The following is an 18457-nucleotide window of genomic DNA, read 5'->3' on the forward strand; positions in this document are numbered from 1 at the left end:
TTAATATTATGCAGATGCCAATATTTGCAAATGTACACATACATTCAATTCAATCCCTCTCAAAATTCTAATGGCATTTTTTGGTAAAAATTGGCAGGTTGACCCAAAATTCAGATGGAAATTCAAGGGATCCAAAATAGTCAAAACAATATTGAGACTCGTATATCCAAATTTCAAAAATTACTACAAAGCTATAGTAGTTAAAACTGTATGGTATTGCCATAAAGATAGACATATGATCAACAGAATAAAAGCAAGAGTCCAAAAATAAGACCTCACATTTATAGTCAATTGATTTTTGACAAGGGTGCCAAAAGCATTCAATGGGGAAAGGATAATCTTTTCAACATTGGTGCTAGACAACTGGATATCCACATGCAAGAGAATGAATTTGGACCCCCTCCATCACAACATATACAAAAACTAACTCAAAATGGATCAAAGAACTAAATGTAAGAACCAAAGCTCCAAAAACTCTTAGAACAAAAGGCAGGGGTAAATCTTTGTGACCTTAGATTAGGCAACAGTTTCTTAGATTTGACATCCAAAGCATAAGTAATCAAAAAGAAAATAGATAATAAATTGGACTTAATCAAAATTAAGAACTTTTGTTTCAAAGGACACCATCAAGAAAATGGAAAGATAACCCACAGAAGGGAGAAAAATATTTGCAAATCATATATCTAAGAAACTTTTATCCAGAATATATAAAGAACTCTTACACCTCAACAATAAAAAACAAAATAATTAAAAAGTAGGCAAAGGATCTAAACAGATATTTCTCTAAGGAAGATATACAAATGGCCAATAAGCATGTGAAAAGATGCTCAACATCATTAGCTATAAGGGAAAAGGCAAATTAAAATCATGACAATTACTGCACACCAAATAGGATGATTATGATAAGAAAGACATGTAATAACAAGTGTGGGTGAGGATGTGGAGAAATTAGAACCCTCATAATTTGCTATTGGGAATGTAAAAATGGTATAGCTGCTTTGGAAAATAGATTAACAGTTCCTCAAAAGTTTTAACATAAAGTTACCATATGACCCAGCAACTCCAACACCAACTATATACTCAAGAGAATGGAATACGTAAGTCTACACCAAAACTTATATATAAATGTTCATAAAAGCATTTTTCAAATAGCCAAAAAGTGGAAACAATCCAAGTGTCCATCATCAGATGAATGGATAAATAAAATGTGGTATATCGGTATGTTGGAATATTATTCAGCCACAAAAAAAGAATAAAGTACTAATAATGCATGACAATTATCCTAGATGCCAAGTAAAAGAAGCCTGACATAAAAGGCCACATATAGTATGATTCCATTTACATGAAATAGGTAAATCAAAGAGACAAAGTAAGTTAGTGGTTGCCAAGGCTGTGAAGAGAGGACAATGGTGATCAACAGCTAATGAGTTTGGGGTTTCTTTTTAGAATGATCAAAATTATTCCAGAATTAGATAGTGCTGATGGTTGCACAACCTCATGAATATACTAACAGCCACTGATCTGTACACTTTAAAGGGTAAATTTTATGGTTCGCAAATTATACCTCAATTTTAAAAAGAGCATTTATTTACAAATGAGTAAAGAAAAAGTAAGTTGTATAGAACTGTTGAATCACTATGCTGTACACCTGAAACTAATGTAACATTATGTGTCAACTATACTCAAATAAAAATAATTTTTTAAAAAAGTAATGCAGAGACAAATATTCTTCTCACACATTTATTTACACAATTGTTCCCCACATATCTGTTGTCTTTTAAAACTTGTTTGTGATATATACAAAGAACAAATTTTATTTAAATATGTGGTAAAGTGTAACAATCATTTTCTCCATGGACTCTGGGCTTTGTTTTATACTTTAGAAAGATCTTCCCCACTCCAAAATTAAAAAATAAAAATTTTTTTAAAAGAAAGTAACAGTTTACGTGGATGTATAGTAGGTCAATATTTACAAATTTAATGATCCATTGTTAGTAGTTATCCCTGCCAAGAATTCCACCATTAACTCAAATGATTTAGAGGGAAATGTTTTAACCTCAAATATGGCAAGCTTATACATACATCTTACCAAGACTACTTTGCTATGAAAACGACACAATAAATAAACCCTAAGTTAAACATACCTATTCATATCTTTAGTTATGCTCATTATATATTTTACAGTGAAGTAGAAAAATCTTAAGAATATTATTAAATTGGCATCTAATGTCTGCATTCCCTATTAATAGGGTCATAATCTTAAAAAATTCAAAACTACAGATTGGTCCCCCAGAGGTCTAGACACCTGATTTCCTCATTTCATTCCGTAATTTCGGTTAGTATAAAGTAACTATTGTGTTAATACACCATCTTGAGTAAAGATTCTAACTTTGAACAACATCCACTATCATTTTCCATTACCACTGATTTTATAGAACATAACTGTATGGCTTTGGGAGTTATAACCATTTGCTAAATAAATATCATTTCTAGATTTTGAATTTGAAAGTAATCTATCTTCACTGCAGTGGAGAGGAAAAGTCTTGGTTTCCCAAATACCCCTCCCCCCATGACTTTGGGAAATATTTACTGACACAAAATAAACTGTTTACAATTATGGAGTGAATGCTCCTTTCTCTGAATCTCTGACTTCCTGTTTCTCTTCCAAATCCCAAAAGAGAAAGAAAAAGAAAAAAAAATCATCTATTTAGGCTTATCCTGATGAAGCTCAGGGTTAGCCACTCACATTCTTTAATTCTCTCCTCTTACGGCACGGGTTAACTCGGCCAGGTAAGTGTGTATTTCTTTTCTAAATCAGAAAGGATCTCTTTCTTGACCACACTGAGGCATGCCTTGTTTAAGAAGCCTCCTGACCACCAACCAGCCCCACTTGGACTAAGCCCGCCCGTCGGTGGCACTGCCCCGAGCAGCCGTGCTCCCCACTCCACAACTCCTCGGGGACACACACACACCGCTGTGCGGTCGAGGTTTGCGACAGGCATTTTCACAAAGAAAGTAGTGACCTGCAGGAAGCACAGCACCAAAGCTTTTACGCGTAAATCGTTCGACTTGCTCTTTCCACAGTTTCGCACATCAAAATCGATGGCTCAAATGTACCGTCTTTTTAAAAAGTCGTCTAATAACCTCAGGGCCAGCGCAGTTTCACGGTAGGTCATCTAAGGGCACTTTGACATTCCGGCAACTCGAGGGGCAGAAAATGGTTCTTTCAAGTTTTGAGAAGTTTCACCCCCGAGATCACAGCGCGGCTCCCAGGAAGCCGAGGCCGAGCCGCAGCATCTCTAGCTGCGCTGGCCACCGGGCGCGGGGACGCGGGACTGCCGTCTGCTCCCCCCCAGGACCGCCCGCGCCGCGCCACACACCCGGGGCCCGCATTTTCAAACAAAATGTCACCGGAGAGCAGGGGGCGAGGAGCCGCCGGCCACCGCCTCCGGCCGAGACCCCAGACCTGGGGGCAGCGAGTGGGGCGACACCGAGTACCGGAGCTGCGGCGGGAGGCGCGGGGGCGAGTCCCGCTCCATCCCGCGCCAACGCGCTCCACCGTCCCGGTCCCCGCCCGCCGGCTCTGCCCGCCGCCCCCAACCTCCGCCCGGCGAGCCCCCCGGGACGGTGCGCTCTCGAGGGGGCGGGGATCCCGGCATCTGAGCGGCTGGGATTGCCCCTCAGCTCCGGGCCCTCTCCATCTGCCTACCTCTGCTGCGGGCCCCCGGCTGCAGCTCCCGAGGTCCTCGCTGCGCTTGCCGCGGGGTTGCTGGGGTTCTCCGCCGGCGCCAGCCCAGCTCCGAGCCGGGAGCGGGCGGGGGGAGGGCACCGCCTTCTCCTAGGACTGGCGGTCGGAATAGCCAATCGGAAGCGCAGCCGACCGTCTGACGTCACCTAAGGGTGTGGCTATGACTTGGACTCCTCCCAGGCCCTACCTCGAGGGAGTTCTGTCCTGGACTGTCCGCCCCTAGCCTTCGCCATACCTACAGCTCAGAGGGTGTCTTAGCGGTCACCTCCTTTCCATTCTCTCTGCCTCGGCTCAGCGCCCACCTGTTTGGTCTCCCAGCCTGAAGGCTCTCCTCTTGCCAATCCATCTTTTACCCTCTTGCCAGGTTAACTGTCCTGAAATGCACTTTTAATGTACGCCCTGCCAAAGACTTCGTTGGCTTTCTTTTGCTTAAATTATCAAGGATAGACTCCCTAAGCTAGTATTCGAGGCCTCCGTCCTACTTTTGCAGGTGTATTTTTTTACAGCTGCCCTTCACACACCCCCGGGAAGTCCATTTGGCACGTTTACCTGCTATTTTCTACCTCCCCTTTAAAAGTTCTAACTGTCCTCTAAGACACAGCTCAAATAATCTTCTCCATGTAACCATTCCAGTCAGCTCTCCTAGCAATAATCTCTCCTCTTGTTTCTACTCCTCTTGGCACTTAGCTCATTCTGCCTCATGTACTGCTTCTTTTTTTTTTTTTTTTTTTTTAAGATTTTATTTATTTATTTGACAGAGAGAGACACCGCGAGAGAGGGAACACAAGCGGGGGAAGCGGGAGAAGGAGAAGCAGGCCTCCCGCAGAGCAGGGAGCCTGATGTGGGGCTTGATCCCAGCACCCTGGGATCATGACCTGAGCCGAAGGCAGACGCTCAACGACTGAGCCACCCAGGCGCCTCTCATGTACTGCTTCTTATCTGTCCATTCGATTGCGAGCTCTTTGAAACCAGGGATTCATTTTCTTTCTTTTTGCAGCCTCCTCAGCACCCAGCACAGAGCACTGCATAAGCAGATGGGTGATTGTTTTAATCTAATTGGATTTTACATCCCAAGACGGGGTCTGGCAAGGACAGTCTCAAGGGGGAAAAATTAGAATTCTGAATATCATGGGTAATCCTTCTGCAGGTCATAAAGCTAGGTCAGACAAATTACTCTCTTTGGTTCACAGTTGGCCAATAAAGGATTTCAAAAGGCTTTTTCTATTACCATCTTTTTTTTTTTTTAAAGCTTATCTCACCTTATATAGAAAATGCATAGAAGAGATAAAGATTTACAAAGTTCCTTAGAGGGAAGGCAATAAGTGAGTACAACTAAAAGGCCAGTGAGCAAGTATCAGGCTTCCATATTTCTTCCAGATGAGCACTAGTTTTGGACTGGATCCCAGACTACCCCCACACATCAAATTCCTTTTGCCTTCTGTGGGAGCTGATGATGCATATCATATGAAAAATTGTCTCCAAACAGCTTTGGCAAACAAGTAGGCTGGACTGGGCTTATTTTACAGAGCATGCAGGAGTTAAATAAACAGAGTTTAAGTAACTTGCATAATTTAACACAGCAAGTCAGTAGAGACCAAAGAACTAAGTGCAGGAGAAAGAGAAAGAATGCCAAAATAGAATCACTTCCGTTTGTGAGTCAGAATACTAAACAGACTAAGAGAGCTGAGTGAATAAAGTCACTCATGAAAAGAAGCTTTCTAAACACGGCTGCCACCCTTGTAAATCTCAGCCAACATTTACTTACTGTCACCTTTTTCTAGAAACATGACAAACTGAATTTGTTTGGCTATGGCAAATACAGTGGAATGGCATCCTGTTTCTGGCTGTGCTAAGAAAAATACATGGTACAAGGGAATATTATTTAGCAATAAAAAGAAATGAGGTACTTATAAATGCTACAGCATAGATAAATTTTGAAAGTTTTATGCTAAGTGAAAGAAGCGAGTCACAAAAGATCATATTTTATATGATCTTATTTACATGAAATGTCCAGAATTGACAAATTTATAGAGCTAGGAAACAGATTAGTAGTGATGAGGGGCTGGGGAGGATGGGAGGGATGGCTAAGGGGAGAGGGGTTTCTTTGGGGAAATGAAAACATTCTAAAATTTGTGGTGATGATAGTACAACTCTATGAATATGCTAGACACCATTGACAGGTATAGTTTAAATGAGTGGATCATATGTTATATGAATTAAGCCTCAATAAAGCTATTCCAAAAAGGAACATACATGTTGAATTTTATGTTTTTTATATTGAGTAGAATCAGTTGTAAAATATCTCTGACCAGCCTTCCTGAACGTTCATGGCATTCTGTACCTTTGCTTCATAGTATTTACCTCAGTTGTAAAATTATATTTATTTGTGATTATTTGATTGCCTGTTTCCCCCCACTAGACCTTAATGAGAGCAGAAACTGTGTGGTTTTCCTTTTTAATATACAACCAGCATCTAGAGGATGACATATAGTAGGTATACAATAAATATCTGTTATGTGAATGAACAAAGGCGGCAATAGATATATTTTATTAAGTACTTGTAATATTCCAGGCACTGTACTAGATTCTGAGGAATACAAAGATGAGCAAAACAAACATGGGTATCTATCTTCATAGAGTTGCGGTCTAGGGAGAGAGATGCACAGTCATTAAATATTCACGCAAATAAAGACACAATTACAAATTGCTTTAGGTGTTCTAAAAGAAAAGCACAAGATGCTATGCAACTGAATAATAAGGGGATCTGGCCTGGTCTTAGGAGTCAGGAAGGCCTTCTTTGAGAAAATGACAGTTGAGCTGAGGCCTGAAGGAACTAGCCAGGCAAAAGCAAAAGGATAATGGGAAGAGCATCCCAGGTTGCCAGAAGCATAGGTACCAGGCCCTATGGTAAGGAGGAGCCTGAGACATTGGAGGGACCTAATGGAGGCCAGAGAGGCAGGAACACAGTGAGACTCAGTGAGCAAGGGGAGAAGTATAGCAGGAGGAGGCTGTTGAAGAAAGAAGACCAGACCATCTGGGGCCTCGAAGAACAGGGTTTCTCAAACTTTAATGGAGGAGATCTTGTTAAAATGCAAATTCAGACGCACTAGGTCTGGGATGGGAACCAAGATTCTGCATTTCTAGCAAGCTTCAGGGTCACACTTTGAGTAGCAAGGCTGTGGCTACCATTATTCCAAGGAGCGCTGGGAATCCACTGAAGTGTTTTAAACAGGGACGTGACAAGATCAGATGTGACAAGAGTATGGAGGTGGTTAGAAAAGACACAAGGAGATTCAGTGCGACCAGCTGGGGAACTATTTCCATCATCCTGGTGAGAGATGGTGGCGGGCTGGGTAGCGGAGGTGATGGAGAAAAGCAATGGGTGACCAAAGCCATGCTTTAGGAAGCTCTATCCAGCATGCGGCAAGAACAGCTAGGACAGGGAGGAACAGTTAGGACCTAAGGGACTAGTTCTGTGAAGAGATGAACTAGGGTGCTCAGGGTGAGAATGAAATGAAGGCCATGGTGGAATCGAAGGTTCTGGGGGGGAACAGATAAAAATAGTAGACGGGTGACACAATGCACCCGGCATTCTTCCAAGTGCTTTAGCGTATATGAAGTCATGGCAATTTTGTGATGTAGGGACAGTTGTTTTTCCCATCTGACAGATGGGACAACTGAGGCACAGAGAGGTTCCATCACTGTCCTCAGGTTACCCAGATATTATGTAGTGGAACTGGGAATTTTGGTGTCACAGTAACCACTACTCTATACTGCATCTCAGCTTCTTTCAAGAAATTCAATCTACAAGTTCTAACAACTGATTTGAAGGTTGGGAACATGAGGGGCTGGGAGGCTTTGTGTGACTGGGAAATGATTAACCAAAGTAGAGAAGCAAGGAGAAGAGGAATTAGTTAGCTGGAAGAAGAATGATATTTGGCTTAGATGTGTCAAGCACAATGTGCAAGGAGAGCCAGCAAAAAATGAGTCAGGCTGAGTTGGGGAGAAAGGTCTGGGTTTGGGTATCATTTCAAGGTAATCTGCATAGAGGGGAGATTCTTGTGAATTCCAGGATGATTGCTGACCACACAGCCACTTGGTGTACAGGGAGCAAGGACAGAGAGATTGGAGGGAGCAGGGATAAGGGAGCTGGGTAAATACTTGGGAAGACAGGTCTGGCTCTTTAATCTGATCACACATAAAATCCAATAGAAGGAGGAGACACTGACCCCCACCTAGAAGGAGCATGTGGCTGGAGTAGAGAGAGTAGAAACCCCAATTCAGACACTAGAATTCCCAGCACCTGGGGAAATATATCAGAGACAAGGGGAAGAAGATTGGGAAAAAGAAATAAGGCTGGCAGGAACAAGCTCTCCCCAGCTGACTGGGATAAAGTCTGGAGTATAGGCTGGGACCCCCCAAGATGTTTACCTGCAACCCAGGAATCTAGCAAACTCTGGGCACCAAGGAAGCTGGCTCTCCTAGTGGAGGTGGCCCAGGGATATGGCTGACCTGCTGGTGTGTCCCCAGTGCCCAAGTTGTAATGGCCTGCTCAATCCTTTGGGTCTGCAATGAAGGTAGGACCCTCTTCAACCTCACCTCACCCCACCAGGTGAGCTTGGCCCCCACTATCACAGCCTGCTATGGGGAGCAGCTCACAGATGGGGCCAGGTCAAGGCCAAGACTGGTGGAAGTAAGAGTTTTATGGGCATCGGTAAGACCACAGAGAAAGAACAAGTGTGTACAAAGGAAAAAGACAAACGCTGGGGCAGAGCTTGCAGATCACTTATTTTAGGGCAAATGAAAGGAAGAGAACCATTGAAGCAGATTGAGGGGTAGTCAGCCACAGCTTGGTCAGGACCCATGAAGTTAAAAACAAAGACACCACACATGAGAGTCACACAGGGAGACAGTGACCCAGACAGTATAAAAAAGTGTTAAATGTGAACAGATGATTTATTCTGTTTGGGGTCAGTACCTACCAGGCAGAGGCAGTCATTCTGGTACAGATCCGTATCACAGCTAGTAACTAAAAATCTTCCCTCTCTCTTTTTATACTGCATAAAGGGACAGCTTAAGCCAGAATAAAGGAACAACAACAACAAACACACAGCAAAACTGACCACAATGTCCCCTGACACTGACAATTAGAGAGAAGACACATTATAAGGACATTATTATGTGCTAGGTAATAACTGTAGAATGAAAAAAGGTCTTCAAAAGACTGTGGAAAAAGCAGAGGTGAACAGGAGGGTAGCAAGTAGAGAACACTTAGTGAGGAGGTGGGGCTTGAGCTGGGGAAAGATTTGGTGCATCAGAAGGAACTGGTTACTTCATTGGCGGGGTGGGGGTGGGTGAACTGCTTGAGCCCAGGAGGAAATAGCCTGTACATGAATGAATGAATGAATGAATGAAGGTGGTATCCATGAGGTAGGTTAAACCAGCCTGCCCAGCTGGAAGGAAAGAGGTTTGGCATCAGTTGACAATGCAATCGTAACAGCTGATGTTGAGGTGTTGAGGAGCAAGACCCACCACAACGTGATCCAAAGTGCCTGTCCCAGGTTTCTTTTATCATTGTCTATGGGATGTAGCATGGCTGTTTCAGAAAACCTGGCAGTGCCGTGCAAGAGGTATTTGATTGGCACTGAACTGAATCAAGTTCAACGCTAGAACACACAAGCTATTGTAAGCTTGCCTGAAGCATTTATCTGAAGGATAGCAGATACGCAGCAGGAAAATCCTGAGTGGAAGTGAGGAGAAGTGGGGCGATGAAGTTAGAGAAATGTACAAATGAGAGGGCTGTATGGAGGGACAGAAGAGGGGTCAATGTCGTGTTGAACTCAAGAGCTGGGTTCGCTCTGAGCCTCATTGGAGTAATGTGAGATGACTTGGCAGCAGCGTTTCAAACTAACAATTGAAATGAAAAAGTAATTACTTGCATCCTTGTTTTCAGTAGTCTGTGCCTTCACTTAACCAAATTCATATGGTGACCCTGTACTTTGAACTTTAGTGCTATGTTACCCTGTTATATGCTCAAATCAACATAAAAACATGTTTTTAATTCCCCATAGCCATTTTTGTTTTACAACATTTTGTTTCCTGATTATAAAAGCAATATAAATTCATTTTCATTGGAAAATATAGAGAGAGAACAAAGAAGAAAATTGAAATTACCCACAATCCATCACTCATAAACACTATTACGCTGTTGTCTTTCCATTTAGTGTTTATTTCTATACACTGTTTTCCTTTAATGAGATTTCCTTAGAATATTATGCTGAATTCACACATTTTGTCTTGCTTTTACACTTAAGATTCTACTGTGAACATTTTCTTTGTCGTTAAGTATTATTTGAAACCATTTTTAATGACTAGCTAATATTCCACCATAGGATTGTACCCTAATGTATTTAACCATTCTCTTGTTAATGTACAATTAGGTTGTTTCCAGTTTTTCACGAGTATAAAAACAACAAAACTATTTCAATGCTTTTGTATTTTCCAAATATAATAGTCTTTTGGGAGACTTTTTTCATGACAGCTTTACTGAGATATAATTCACACACTATACAACTCAGCTATTTAAAGTGTACAATTCTATGGTTTTTAGTATAGTCACAGATTTGCACTGTTTAATTTCGTCTGCACTAAATCGGGAGATTCTGTTCAGCTCTGGATTAGCAACAATTGGCCTTTGGCCCAGCTCCAGATTCACAAAACTAGCCAAGCCTTATTCTTATGGACCGTTCCATCCCCAGGGGTTTTTCTCAATATAAAACTGCGCCTCTTCCAAGCGACACACCTGTTGCTTTCGTGTTTTCTCTTTACACACTAACTTGTACACTTAACTTTCTAACTGGCACAATTTCACCAGGGACAGTTTGGAATGCAGTGGCCAATTTGGGGAAATTTTGACATGAGCGAGGTTGTTCATTTGAGAAGTGCCTTAGAACAAAAAAAGAAAGAACCTTCTTGAGGAGATTGACTCGATTGTCTAAAATTCTGTTTAACCATAGAAACATCCCCTTCTTTGTTTTTGTACTTCAGGCATTAATGAGACCTCACGTTTTAATTTATGGCTTGATAAAGTTGTCAAGGAGTCAAGTTTCGTCCAAACCAACTACACATCACTCTCTTTTGTGTGTGTATATATCTAAAATTTATTTTTTCTCTATGTAAACTTTCTTTCCCCTCCTTGCAGGGGAACATAATTAGCTTTTTACGAGAACGGTTTCATACTTGTCTGAAGCTGGTTCCCTCACGTTTTTTCTGTTTCTTTTCTTCTCTTTTCCTTCTCTTGGGAGACTTTAAAGATTAATTAATTTTAAAGAAGCATTCAGTGGTTATGTGCTCACTCGAAGAAAATAGTCCAGATAAGCAGTCAAAAGTATCTAAAAGAAAGAAAAAAATTATTAAACTCTGTTTCTTCTTGTTGACACTAAAAAGTATGTTTACACACTTGCCTGCATCACAGCTATGAGATAAAAAGAAAGGCCTTTAATTTTAAGATGAAAGAATAATTTTTGTCATGTTTGAGAGGCTTTAAAAATTAGTTTACTATATAAAAATGTCAGCCCGACAGTTTGGTTTGTTCAAGACCAGGGTTAAATTTCTTGTGATTCAAACTTCTTAAATTTTTTATCCTGATTTTATGAATTAAGTTAATTACCACCATTTCCACAACTCGCTTTAAGTGAAAAGTTTTATTATAAAACTGCACTCAACTAAAAGGAATGATAATGAATATCTGTTCAAAAGGTTTAATTTTATGAAATTCTTACAATACTACAAATGATAGGGATTTAATGTGTTAGCTATGTTATCATTTCCAGATTTTTAACTAACTTTAAAACCTTTGGCAAATCATTAATTTAATTAATAAATAATCTTTGGATGAACAGGTAGTTTCTAAAAGAAGAAACAGATGGGGTGGCTGGGTGGCTCAGTTGGTTAAGCCTCTGACTTCAGCTCAGGTCATGATCTCAGGGGCCTGGGATTGAGCCCCTCATTGGGCTCCCTGCTCAGTGGGGAGTCTACTTGTCCCTCTCCCTCTGCCTTTCCCCCTGCTTGTGCTCTCTCTCTTTCTCTCTCTCAAATAAATAAAATATTTTTAAAAAGTAAAAAAATAAAAGAAGAAACACATACAAAACATTGGTCACTAAACATAATATTAAGTTACCTTTATTGCTTAAATAGACAATGGATTAACAAAATATGCAAATACTTTCAGATGATACAGACACACACAATTTATTTTTGCCTCCTCAAATTTGTTAAAATTATATGAAATGCTGAAGGAGAAAAAAATAGCTAAACAGCATTTGGTTTTCAAGTCTCTAGTTTTCTTTTGTGTCTGAAGAACAGAAAAGTTGGTTACTTTGGTTAAATATGACAATATAAATATTTAATTACACTAGATACAATAATATTTTAAAATATAAATAGACACAATGATAACGCATATGCTTTTCTGTTTTTTAAGGAAGTTATAGTTTATTTATTTATTTATTTATTTAATTTATTTTATTTTTTTAAAGATTTCATTTATTTGACAGAGAGAGGCACAGCGAGAGAAGGAACACAAGCAGCGGGGGTGAGAGAGGGAGAAGCAGGCTTCCCGCCGAGCAGGGAGCCCAATGCGGGGCTCGATCCCAGGACCCTGGGATCATGACCTGAGCCGAAGGCAGACGCTTAACGACTGAGCCACCCAGGTGCCCCTATAGTTTATTTAGATGGTAAATTTACTATGATATACTTACTTTATTACTAAGTTAATTATATTTTAAAACTAAGTTAAAGGCTTCAAGTCAATACCTATTTGCATATTTATATATTTGTATATGAATGTGGGAATGAATACATATAAAGGTGTATCAATAAGTCCTTTACTGCAGACTGTTGTGTGAATAATATACAAAAGGAGTAATATTAGAATTTGGATTTTTTTTCCATAAAATGGGTACGTTGTTTTATGTTCAGATCAGTAGAGGTCATCAAATTATTCTGCTCACACTTGGTGCTTCCTGACATAGTCTTAAATCGTTTTTTGAGTCCCCACTTTTGGGGTGCCTGGTTGGCTCAGTCAGTAGAGCATGTGACTCTTGATCTTAAGGTTATAAGTTCAAGCTGCATGTTGGGTACAGAGTCTACTTGAAACTGAAATCTTAAAAAAAAAAAAAAGAGTCCTTACTTCTAAAAAAAGGTAAATTCCTAGGAATTGTTTATTGCTGTGTTTTTGCAACTTTGCTGCAAATTGTTAGCCTTCAGATATTTATTAATCTGTCTCTTTTAATCATTCTTGATGTTGCCTTTTCTTAATTCAAGCCTCAAATTCTGAATAATAAAACTGTTAAGATGCCTTTTATGACAAACTACTTCCAGGTTCCTAAATAACTACTAGGTAAGAGAAAGAGTTGCTCCATCCTGCTATGAAAGAAAGGAAAATAGTAATAAACAGGTTTGTCTAAAATTCTCCAAATTGTACTTAATTCAAAACCTGTATGAGATTTTTTTTTTTTTGACAAATTTAGGATGAAAAAGAAAAACTTGACAATAAAAGGGAGTTTATCTTCTTGGGCAAATTATGCTTCAGTAAAATATCTTTCTTAAATACAAATATGTATAATTGTGTACTTTTAGGATTGTATACTTTTCAAGTTTTTATTACAAAGACTGGGTATAATATCTACAGAAATGTGTTTTCCAGTATTCTAGATTCACAATTCGTATTTCCCGTTTTGTTGATGCAAAGTCTGAATAAACACTAATAGTATTAATTCAAATAGCTGGTAATCTTCAGAGACCTATTGCTTATTTCAGCATTTCACTGAGTAACCAAAACATAGCCACCTTGTCTAAAAATGTGACAGCAACAGCAAAGTGTGTAAAAACTTCATTTGATTTTGTTTTAAGGTCTCCACTCAACATAGTGGTTCCCATACTCTACAGACTCTTCTTTTTTTTTTTTCCAGACTCTTCTATCGATAGAAAATGCTCATCACATTTCAGCTAGTCACCACCTAATTTTTATACAAAATTGTATTGCCCTGTCCATATCACTGCAGCACTAACAGAGCCACTGTCCTTCCTTCCCATGAAAAAAGAAAACCCCATGATGATTTACCCCCTACCACGGAACTCTCCTTGTCCCTTACAGACCTTGTAGAGACTTCCTTGTGTATCCCTGATATAATTTTGTAATTGTTTATACTTAAACTAAAAATTGCCAAACAGGCGAGGCTATCACAGACTTGAATTTACCCTGGAAATTTAAGCTTCCCACAGAAATTAAATCAGTTCATTGGCCATATCAGTTGCTCTTGCTCAAGCCTGTCAACAAACAAACCACAAAATATTTGAACTGATAGTAAACATTGTTTGGGGGCGCCTGGGTGGCTCAGTCGTTAAGCGTCTGCCTTTGGCTCAGGTCACGATTCCAGGGTCCTGGGATCAAGCCCAGCATCGGACTCCCTGCTCAGCGGGAAGCCTGCTTCTCCCTCTCCCACCCCTCCTGCTTGTGTTCTCTCTCTCGCTGTGTCTCTCTCTGTCAAATAAATAAAATCTTTAAAAAAAACAAAACAAAAAAAACAAAACAAAACAAAAAACATTGTTTGGTTTAGTCTATGATTTCAAAATGCCTTAGAAAACAGAGATCTCCTGACCACTACAGGAACCCTTATAAAATGGACTGTGAAAGAAAGAACCTTGAGATGTTTTGGTAGAACCTAAAGAGATAGCCACAATAAAAGGGAGAATTTAACAAAAATCCTTCATGACATTACTCACAATAGCTGAGAGAAATTAGCCACGGTATAGAGCCAGCATTAGTGGGGTAATTTTAAGAAGTATTGTAAATGTTTCTGATGTATATCCTATTTGTCAAATATTTATATATGGGACTTTGCTCAAATATAACCTCATGAGTGAGGTCTTCCCTGACTACCTTGTATGAAATAAAAACCTTCTCCTTCACTGTCCTGCTTTGTATTACTTTTTATCAGTTTGTCTATTGCTTGTTTTTTGCAGTAGAATGTAAGCTCTGAGAGGTTCTTTGTTCTATTTAGTCTCATTATTTTCAGTGCCTAGAGATGTCTAGTATATAATGGGCACTGAAAAAGTGTTTATTAAATAAATAAAATATACTTTCCTAACTCTATTGCACTTAGCATCTTTCATTTAGTCATTCAACAAATGGTACCTTTTCTCTTTTAGGCACTATATTGAGATCTGATGATGAACAGTGAGTAACCTCTGCCTTCAGGGAGGTTAAAGTCTAGTCAGAGGCAAATGATAAATAAGTTGGCCGTTAAAGCACAGTATAATAAAGGCTGTGATAAATGGAAGTCCTGGACATTGTGGGACCACATAGGGACTCATGTGGCCCAGTCTCAAGGAAAGGAAGACCTCCTGGAGGAAGTACTGTTCTAACAAAGACACAAAAGACAAGGAGTTAATTTGGGTGGGAAATTAGGAGAGTCAAGAGTGTTTCATTCTTGGAAAAGTGTGAACAGTGAGAGAGTGTGTTGTTGTCAGACTAAAGACTCACCCTCCCCAAAGGTACTGATATGTCTCATGTGTTCGAGTCTTTGGGTGTATTGTTCCCTCTGCTGGGAATGGCTGGAATGCCACCTATTTACCAGACAGGCACTTCTACATCCTGAAAAACTGTTGGCTGTGTGGCTTCTCTTGCCTCACATAAGCCAAAATAATCACTTTCTTCTTTGTCCCATCTCTATAATCAGTGAGTGTTTCCTCTGTTCCAGCCCTTGGCAATGTTTTTCTTCAGTGCTAGATGGAATTCCTTAGAGAACAGAAACCATGTCTCATATACTTTGCATCATTCAGCACTAGGCACCTAAAGGGCCGGGCAGAGAGTAAGGCACTCACCAAATATTTGTTGAATGAATGAATGAGTGAATAATTAGTTCTGCTTCTGAATGTCATTTCGTGATTCTATTACTTTGAGGAGTAATGACTGGAAAATCCCATGACCATCTTACATCAAAAAAAGAATGATGGCAGAGTAAAAACTAATATAAATATAGACATAGATCTATTGGTATATCTATTTTGCCTATATCTATCTATCTATCTATCTATCTATCTATCTATCTATCTATCCATCCATCCATCCATCTATACATGTTCTAGCTCTTGCTTAATTAGTAAAAGAGGTGAAGAACCACAAATATGTCTTATTCCATAAACTTGTTAATATATGCCTTCCATCAGTTCCATGAAAACATCTGTGTTCTGTGAGATGGGGCTTACATTCAGGATATTTATTAGGGACCACTTTTTAAAAAAAAAGGATTTTATTTATTTGAGAGAGAGGGAGAGAGTGGAGGGGGGCAGTGGGAGAAGCAGACTCTCCAATGAGCAGGGAGCCCCCTACAGGGCTCCATCCCAGGACCCTGAGATCATGACTTGAGCCGAAGGCAGACGCTTAACTGACTGAGCCACCCAGGCGCCCCAGGGACCACCTTTCTGTTGGAGGTGAGGATGCAGGATTGGAGAGAGAACTGTGATGTAGACTCTCCAAAGCCTCAGGAAATGCCATAGGGAGTCCTTGAGCACATATGACCTCAATTGGAGTTGTCCCACAGGGACCTGAAATATACCAAGAATGCTATCAGTTTATCAGTAGTTGGATGGAAGGGTGTGTGCTTGGACATAGCAAGAGTTTGGGGAAACCCTGATAGGAGTGACAGCTGGTCACTAAATTATGAGCAGCCTGGGCAGCAAGTCCTTCCCTGAAGACCTCTGTGTCCACTGCAGTATTATTCCATAAACACCCAGTCACAATTTCAAATAAGGTAGTTTATATTCAAATTTCCCTAACAAAAATGTGTCTATTTAAAAAGGTATGGAAAGCAACAAAGATGTATGATGGAAATCAGTATATTGGAAATATACTACAAACACATTTTTCTCAGAGACATTATTGGAAAGTATTGCCATGTAACTTCCTTCCTTACAGTTTGATGGGCAATACTTTTATCCCAGAATTTTGGTTTACTTTGTCCCAAAAGACATCTAATATTTTCCATGGTAGATTGCAGATCACTCTCTCCTTTGAGGTACTGTGAATTTCATATTTTCCATCCCTTTTCCATGACATCAGGAGCCAAGTATCCAAACAAACTTCACTTAAACTGATTCATATGGTGGCTCTGTACTTTGAAGTTTAGTGTTAATCTTTCATATTATAAAATAATTCTTCAAACCTATTTTAAAGCAATGAAACCAACTGGTCTCTTGAAACTTTTTCAATATAATAGATATTACTGAAGAATTTTAACATTATAAGAATTACCTCTTAGTGGAAAAAAAAAAACCCACTTTCCCTCTGACTATAAGAACTTTTTCTTTTGTACTCTGTTTTTCTACCTGTGTCATCCTAGACAATTCTGTTCTACTGTTGCTCTTTCTTCCTGGCTGCATTTCTTACTGGTTCTAACCAGTGCTTCACATTTTTTCTTTCTTAGCTGTTTTCTTTCATGGCTTATATGGATATTGCTATCAATAGGATCTAGAGGTCATCAGTAACACATTAAGGGTCAATTCTGCATTAAAAAGCATTAGACTCTTACAGACAACTGAAAAACTGTCTGCCAGATCCTTAAGCTTCAAGACTCTTGAGACTCAGCTGTGTTCCCCTTATGCACTTACATCTTGAGCTGTCACTCAAGATTGTATTCTTTTTCTCTGTTTTTACTGCACCATAACAGAATGGTGTTCAGGTCAGTTCAGCTCAGTTCATTAGATGCTATTGCAGCACTTACTTGTCCCAGAGGGTAAACAGTGACTAGAAGAATAAAGAAAACCGCTCCGGGATCCTGCTATCTGATGGAGGTAGATGTTCACACAAACAGATCGTTTCAGTACAAAGTTAAATGCTAACAGAGGGGTATATTCAATGGGCAGTGGGAGGACAAAGAAAAGGCACTTAGCTCAATCTAGAGGCTTTAGTAAGGTTTGGGGGGATGATGACAGATTATTTGAGTCAGAGTCATTCGCTCCCATAGGACTAGAACAACATGTGGGGTGAGAGGGCACAGAAGGGACTGGAAAGGTGGCTTCTGGGGTAATGCCTGCCATGCCAAGGAGCATCTACTGTATTCTATAGGCCATGGGGACCCATGAAGAGTTAAGCAGAGAAGTGCCTTGTATTTTGGAAATGTCATTGTCACTGGCACATGCAGGATGGCTTGAAAGCAGTGGTTCTCAATGGGCCCTGGACTAGCAGCTTCAACATTATCTGGGCACTTGTTAGCAATGCAGATCCTCAGGCCCCACCCCAGACCTACTGAATCAGAAACCAGGACTGGGGCCCACCTGTCTGTGTCTTAACAAGCTCCCCAGGTGATTTTGATACTGGCCACAGTTTGAGAACCACTCCTCTAAATCAGCAGGGAACATTTGACAAAGTCTCAGATTGGGGTGCAGCAAGTAAGGAACTCTACCCAGGTGCAAAATTTAAGAGGGTGCCCAAATCCTCAGTGATCAAGGAGTGCCTCGGTAGCTCAGTCGGTTAACTGTCTGACTCTTGGTTTCCACTCAGGTCCTGATTTCAGGGTCGTGAGATCAACGAGCCTTGTGTGGGGCTCTGCACTCCGTGGGGAATCTGCTTGAGATTTTCCCTCTGCCTCTCCCCCCTCCTCAAATAAATAAATATTTCTAAAAAATCCTCAGTAATCAAGATAAATA

The 18457-nt window shown here is 40.2% G+C and overlaps 1 protein-coding gene across 1 annotated transcript in view; it reads right to left on the bottom strand.

The window, feature by feature from the left end:
• The window catches only part of LOC116629016 (pleckstrin homology domain-containing family H member 2-like), a 54491-nt gene extending 50673 nt beyond the window's left edge, over positions 1-3818 (bottom strand). Inside the window, exon 1 of the mRNA XM_032399306.1 lies at positions 3710-3818. The gene's annotated coding sequence lies outside the window, so the exon portion shown is untranslated. The remainder of the gene's footprint in view (positions 1-3709) is intronic.
• Between the last annotated feature and the right edge of the window lie 14639 nt (positions 3819-18457).

The sequence above is a fragment of the Phoca vitulina genome, unplaced genomic scaffold (assembly GCF_004348235.1).
Source record: "Phoca vitulina isolate PV1807 unplaced genomic scaffold, GSC_HSeal_1.0 scaffold175, whole genome shotgun sequence".
NCBI lineage: Eukaryota > Metazoa > Chordata > Mammalia > Carnivora > Phocidae > Phoca > Phoca vitulina.